General features: G+C 45.3%; 1 protein-coding gene across 3 annotated transcripts in view; it reads right to left on the reverse strand.

Moving 5' to 3' along the window:
- The window catches only part of pdm3 (POU-domain protein pdm3), a 124,180-nt gene extending 122,262 nt beyond the window's left edge, over window positions 1-1,918 (reverse strand). For all 3 annotated transcript variants that reach the window (XM_089596370.1, XM_089596369.1, XM_089596368.1), the window contains exon 1: window positions 1,155-1,918. The gene's annotated coding sequence lies outside the window, so the exon portion shown is untranslated. The remainder of the gene's footprint in view (window positions 1-1,154) is intronic.
- Between the last annotated feature and the right edge of the window lie 5,116 nt (window positions 1,919-7,034).

Below are 7,034 nucleotides of genomic sequence, written 5' to 3' on the forward strand. Positions count from 1 at the left end.
ATGATAATTTATGCATTACATTTATCAATATTCCCCGGTTTCCTCTGTGATTCGTCCTTTTTTTTTTTCCCGTAGATTATTTTTATACTACTTGTAGTAACAATAATCAAACATCCATTAGTGCTTTTTTACTTTTACCGGGAGAGTGTGTACTTACATTATCGATGATATTGGAAAAGTTAATCAACGATGTTGTAAGCACCTCAACAACGCGCGGATTTCAAGAGAATCTCGATGGAAAGTTTTTAATGCCTCGCGCTAATGTAAATCTTTGTTTGTTTTCGTGCGCGCGGTTTTGTGTTTGCTCCGATGACACTTTATCCCGATATCTCTCGCTCGGCTGTGTTAACCATCGCATGAAACGGCCGTTCGATCACACACACACACGAGGTAAATAAACATAATATATAATTACTCATTATGGAGTTAATACGGATCTCGGGTACGATAAATATTTACAACTTTGAACTTGACGGGTACGATAGGACGATAGGTCGTGGAGAAAAACTTCCAGGTATCGGGAGCTTACATTTTTTCGGTACATACATCGCGCGTTTATCGCCGGGTGTGTTATATTAGGGTCATTTCGATCAATAACAGCGACGATAAGTGTACGACGTGTAATATACATTTTAAAGGTAACGGGTATAATATTAGAAAGGGCAGAGGAAAGACGGGTCAGCGCGATCGTTTTAATATTACACGAGGAAGGACGAGCCGTTGAATTTTGCAAAACTCAATCGATGGAAACTCTTACTCGTAGCCCACGTCATGCTAAATTAAGAAGCCGCGAGGCGATCATCTGAAAAAGGGACCGTGTCAATCATCGTTTGAAATCGGAGCTTCCAAGATTCAGCTGCGGAACGAGGGACAGAGGAACGCGCGGAACAAGTAAAACACATTTGTACGAAGAGAAAAAAAAAGAAAAAAGATTTTTGATGACGGTATCGCGATTATCTTCCGATGGCTTATCGCGGCACTTTGACAGCGACATCACCCCCGCTCCCTCCCGCCCGAGGGGCAATAAATTTTATCATCGCGAGGGTCACAAGCTCTCGAGAGCTTTCCTTATTACCTGCGGTGGTAAAAAAAAAAAAAAAAAAAAAAAAAAAAAAAAGAGAAACGAGTATACGTGTTCCGTCCGCTGCACTTACCTGAAACTACCCGTGATTGGTGCGCGTACGACGTCGTTATGACGCGGTCTGTAGCACCTACGTCGAGATGACGGTGACTATACTCCGGCACAGCCAAAAGGGCTATCGGAGGGATGACATCGGCAATCGGTAACTCGACGGTCCTCGATTGTAATAGTCCAGCGAGAGGTTACTGCGGGGGATCAGCGGTGGATCGCTGCAGCAGGGCATTCCTCGACATCCCCCGACTTCTGGATGGCCTCGCGGAAAAGTTCGCCAAGCGCCGCACGTGTCCCCGCGCACTGGCTCCGTCTCTGTCGCCTCGGCTCCAAAGGCACGCGCACGCGCTCGCAGACTTTTACGTACACCTCGTGCTCCTTCTCGCGCACTCGCACTTTGGTACTTATTATCCGTAGAAAATGTAAAATGTCCTTCCAATTCGACTCAGCGTCCTCTATACCTCGGGTGTGTACGAGGAAAGGAAAAAAAAAAAAAAACACAGTCAGTGACGGAGCTTATTTGCTGCTGTCAGTCACGCACGACACTATACCACAACGCACTAGTCCTTACAAAGGTATACTCGCTCGGAACACGTATTGTACAACGTCCTTCAAGTGTCGGATCACTATACATGTACCTCTCGTACTCTCGCTGTCAAACACGGATAAACACAGTTCTTGCACCCGAACGCGACTACCGACAGGACTATTGGTCACTTACGTATACAGGAGGATGGATTATATCACGCCTCCGTGTAACGTATAACGCATGAAAACAATGGGGAGCTTGGTTAATGTATGTAGCGATGGCGATGCGCGTGTGTAGAGTTAAACGAGTAGCGCGAGTCGCTGCACGCGCCACGACACGGAAACAGTACCTCGCGGTCCGCAGGCTGGCTGCGTAGTGTCAGCGCGCGCGCGGCCGGCCAAGCGGTGGGTATAACAGCGGCGGCGTCGCTCCAGCCGGTCCGCGTCGGTAGGGGTGGGGGCCGTCGGAGGCGTGACGGGGGCGGACTCTACGCTCGCGGAGGTGGACCGGGAGCAGATAGCGAGCAGCGCGCGCGCGCGTACCACGGCCTCTATATATATATTAATACCCTACCATTCGCCTGCATCGGCCGAGTTTGTTGTACTATTGTTGTTGTGTGTTTTCATATATAAAAATGTTTGCGAGTGTCCGAGGAGCCGTGGCTCGGGAAGACGTCCGCGTGAGTACATCCCCTGTCGATATATGCTAACCAGCCTGAGCCGCGAGAGCTTTTCCCTCGGTTTACCGAGGAGTGCAAGGCCTTCATTTTTCTTCGACACTAATACATAAATACTATATGTATATATATAGACGTCAAAAGCCTTTCGAGCCAAACAACGTATACATAATATGGTAAAGTACTTCTCATCTCTGTTCTTCATGTTTGGATGTGGATTTAAAAAAAAAAGGATGAATATTGTTTTTGCGTGCAAAAAGAAAGGAAAATTATAAAACTTGTGTGTTGTGAGGTTGGTGCAAATAACGCTGTATATACTTACTACATGGCTTACACGACAATCTTTTCCGTACAGGGGTGAGCAAAAGGGGAACGGCGCCAACAGGAAATTTACAGAATCGAGATTACACATCCCCTTCGGGGGGGGGGGGCAATTGAAGATTGAAAGACTGCACCTACTAAAAAGATTTATTTCGGTGGACGACGAAAGATGTATTTATTATTTACCAGTTTGTATCTCGGAGCGTCGGGTTGATGGATTGTCCAATGGTTGTCGAGTTGTGTCACGATAATAATATATGGTAAAACACTGTGTAACCTTTGCCCGGTGCTTTTATTATATATCCGAGAAATGACAAATCACGAGGTAGCGCGTCGAGTGCCAATCGGAGCTTCCGCGGTCGCTGCTGAAAGAGTCATTATGTACGAAAGGGCTGCGGGGAGAAGCGAAGGGGTCTTTCCATCTGCGTCCCTTGGTGCCTTAGGAGCACGGCACCCCCTCGACGCCGAGAACCCCCGGCTCGGCTCTCCCTCTTTCCACCCTCGTGTACGAGTTGGCACGTCGTCCTGACCCCCTTGCACTTGCCGTCTTCGTGTGTATACCTATACTTACGCATCTTTAGCGTTTTGCAGCGTGACTATAGCTGCCCGAATTTCGCTGTGTCGATGACACAATATACTGTCTCGTCCTTTTTGACCATACACCGGTACTTCTATAAGAAGTTCAACGGAGCTTCACTTTCCAACCAAAGAGCTTCGTCAGTTTTTCATTGCCGAAGCTTACAATAAAGTCCGACTGTTTAAACGTTTTGCAAAAATAATTCTTTATTTTTACCATCAATAGAAAATTTCTTTAAGTGAAACGCTGTTTTTAGAAACGACATACGTGTGACTGGAAAAACAATAATAATCGTTGATGTAACTGAGATTTAAAATGTATCAACAAAATTTTTCATCCAATTTTTAGTTCTCGTTAATGTTCTCAGCAAACACAAGAGTAGCATAATTTTTACTTTTTCGCCGAGCCCACCTTGTTGCAGCTCACAATGATAATAATAATTATTAATATTTCTGGTTCAGAAGAAAACTAGTGTTGATGAAGTACCGATTCCGGTGACAACACAGTACAGAAATTTTAAATAACCTAATGTTTCATTACAAGTGACGTGTCATTTGCTGAGTAAATTTAGATCGTATGAAAAAAAAAATCTAATTTGGATCTACAATAAAACAATGTTATCTCGAATTGAAGAAAAACAGATAGTCCAAAGCATGGAAACCTTCAACATACAAGTATAATTTTTTTTTTTTTAAAGGAAAACGTATGGTATATAACCCATTGGCTCTCATGGCTGCAATGACTAAGATATGCTATACGACCAGCCATTAATGTTTTTCTGAATTTCGACATACCATCATTGAACTTCCTACCATTGGATTTACTTGAACTCGGTTCATTCGGGTTACTAGAGAGATATTAATATTTTAGAGATCAGTTGTGTATCCATATATGTCTTCCATCAACGCAGAATCAAAATCACAGCTTAGCTGAACTTGAACTCGTCTTGTTCTTTCCAGAAGCGAAGGAGTGCGTGACAAAATTTAAGATATTTTCAGCACCAAAGTCCCAATTAGCGCAAAAAAAGCACAAATTACAATTTTCGGGGTGCAATTATAGAGGTGGAAATTGTTATTCCTCCGCCTCCGTGGTATAATACGTACATGGCTCTCATTCTGGGTAAGCCTCCTCTGCGAGGCGAGGGCAAGCGGAGAAGTAAGTCGAGCTTTGTTAATCAATTAAGCCGAGCGGCAAAGGGGAAGAAGACGAAGAGTAGGGGAGCCGGAGATAATGATGGGTCAATGTTCCTATTTGTGGACAGCCCCTACCCCAAACTGTACTGCTCTCGTATCGATCGGTCGACGACGCTCCTCGCACTCATACATATACACTTTGCCGGCACATCCCCAACAGCCCAATTTTTGCCCTTCAACTTTTACGGCGTTACGTGACCCTCTGCCCACATACGCTTATACTCCTCGTCCGACCGCCGTCCGCTAATTACTTTTCTTCGGAGCTAATTTCATTAAACCCAAACTTGGCGCTGCACGGCAATAACTACGGACTCTTCCATGGATATCATATTACAGGACTTTGACAAATTAATTACTTACAACGTAATCGTGCGATTCACACTGAAAAAAAAAGATAGAACGAATGAGCAAAGTCTCACTGCTCCGAGGGTCCAAAGAGTCAAAACGCACGCTCGTCTTTACTCGTGACGTTCGGGAAATATGTCCGATGAAAAAAAAAAAAAAAAAAAAAAGACGGAAGAAGCGAGCGGGGCTGGCAAAAACGAGGAAGAAAAAGCAAGCAAAAAGACAGGTGGAGGGGTGGGGGAGGGGGGGAAATAAAGAGTCGGAAGAGAAACAAGGGATACGATTATACGGGGAATCGGGAAGTTTGATTGAAATGTGTGACATTATACATCAGGGCGCGCATAAGCAAGGGGATTACGAGGCGACTACGTGACGTGCACTGCAAGTGTGCATGTATATACATATATATATCTATATATGTATATATGGGTAGCAAGACCGAATGAATGAAATCGGCACTTGTCTTCGAGCAGAAGGTCCACGTGCTCTTTCCGCTCGCGTGTATATGTGTAGAAAGAGAGGCACTCCAACTCCCTCAAGCTCCACGTCCTGAGTATACATAGGTATGGGTGAGCGCACCGCCACTGGAGCCGATGCTCCATATCCGCCCCCTTCTTCGTTTCGCACCACCTTCCTGTTCCTTTTTCTTCCGCATATCCCTCTTCGTCCCCTTTTCGCGCCCCTCCTCTCTATACTCCATACACACACACACATATATATGTGGTGCATCCCGTGCCGTGTTGACGATGCTTTTGACCAAAGTTTTTGCCTCTTCTTTTCTTTTCGTCGCGCGTCCGATTCCTGTCCATCCACACGCTATGGCACCTTTCACGTATGTACAAGCATTCCAGAGGTTAAGCGTCGTGTCTCTCTCTTCATTCCCTCCTCGTCACGCTACCAATTTTCCTGTCTTTTTTTTTTTTTTTTTTTTTTTTTTTTTTTTTTTTTTTCATATTTCTCCAGCAACTGCGGTACACGTTTATAACACTATTTGATCATTTTCATTTATTATTCATTAAAAACTAATATTGCGCTTCGATTACATAAGTAATACATAAATGGCAAATTCAAGGAGATGATAGTGCGAGGCAAAGAGTCCTCGATGGATTAGGCGGTCCTCCTCGTTTTATGACCCCTTACCCGGTGGTGTCCTCCGACTCGGCCTTTGTTGCTCCACAGCCATCATATATATATATACCTACCGAGCGACGGTGCGGCGGACAAGGGAGCATTTGCACTCTCTTCCGATGGCCTTCTCGCGCTTGCTCCCTCCGGGTCGATTAAAACTACAAAGTGTTTGTCATCTCCGTATCTCCTCTTTTCCCCTTCTATTGTACATGTATATATATGTATGTAGTAGCGCCTCGTTCGCGGTCGGGCGCTCTCCGCTCCGACACTGGGTTACCGACTCTCTCGCCTCCCCCTTCTGCTTTTCGCACTGCTCCTCTATTCATTTTCTTTTTGCTCTCTCTCTCGCCTTTTCTCCCTCTCGCGCGTGCGGTGGAATGCAAGGGGGAGTGGGGTGGGGGAGAAAGAAGGGAAGGAGGCTGCTGCCACGGCTCCTGTTATAGCTCTCTTTTTTATTTCTTTCATCGAGCCGATGTATACATATATATACGAAGGGGAGCGCCGCCCGATATATTCATGGACGGGCACGTACGTGCTCCTCTCTCTCTCTCTCTCGATAATCTCGCGAAAACGACGCTCACTCCCGCAGGATTAACTTCGCAGGGGAGATTCTCCGTCCCTCTTTCTTCCGATTCTTCCTTCCGTGCCGTTTAACCCACTTATATAGGAGTCTATACGTACCCGAGCGATTGTTTTGTTTTTGCGCTCTGTATATGGCTTTGCTTCCCGCCCTCTCCTACTGGCCGGCTTGTTTATTGAGTTACTTAATTCCTCTTTCCTCCTCTTTGCCTTTATTTACACCGCCACCTATTACGGATTTTTCCCTTTTTTTTTTCCTCGCCATCTCTCTTTCCGTGTTTTATCATTATTCATGTGTGCTCGCTTTTCTCCTCGGATTCGCTCGGGCTGTTTGTCTTTTTTGTTTTTCCCGACGTCTAATCCGACCAAATGGTAATCTCGCTATTTATCGCGGCACTATACGTTGTATTGTAATAACGTAGCTGATTGTCCGGAAAAAAAAAAAAAATCAACATGGTGTGCCAAATTACCGTGGAGTAGCTCCAAAAACAAACGAGGAGAATGAAAATCGGGGGCACGAAGGTCGCAAGCATGTGGTTAAAAAAAAACACGCA

This window comes from Copidosoma floridanum, unplaced genomic scaffold (genome assembly GCF_036245765.1).
Source record: "Copidosoma floridanum isolate Cflo_tuat_1 unplaced genomic scaffold, Cflo_Japanese_pri ptg000030l, whole genome shotgun sequence".
In the NCBI taxonomy this organism is placed as follows: domain Eukaryota; kingdom Metazoa; phylum Arthropoda; class Insecta; order Hymenoptera; family Encyrtidae; genus Copidosoma; species Copidosoma floridanum.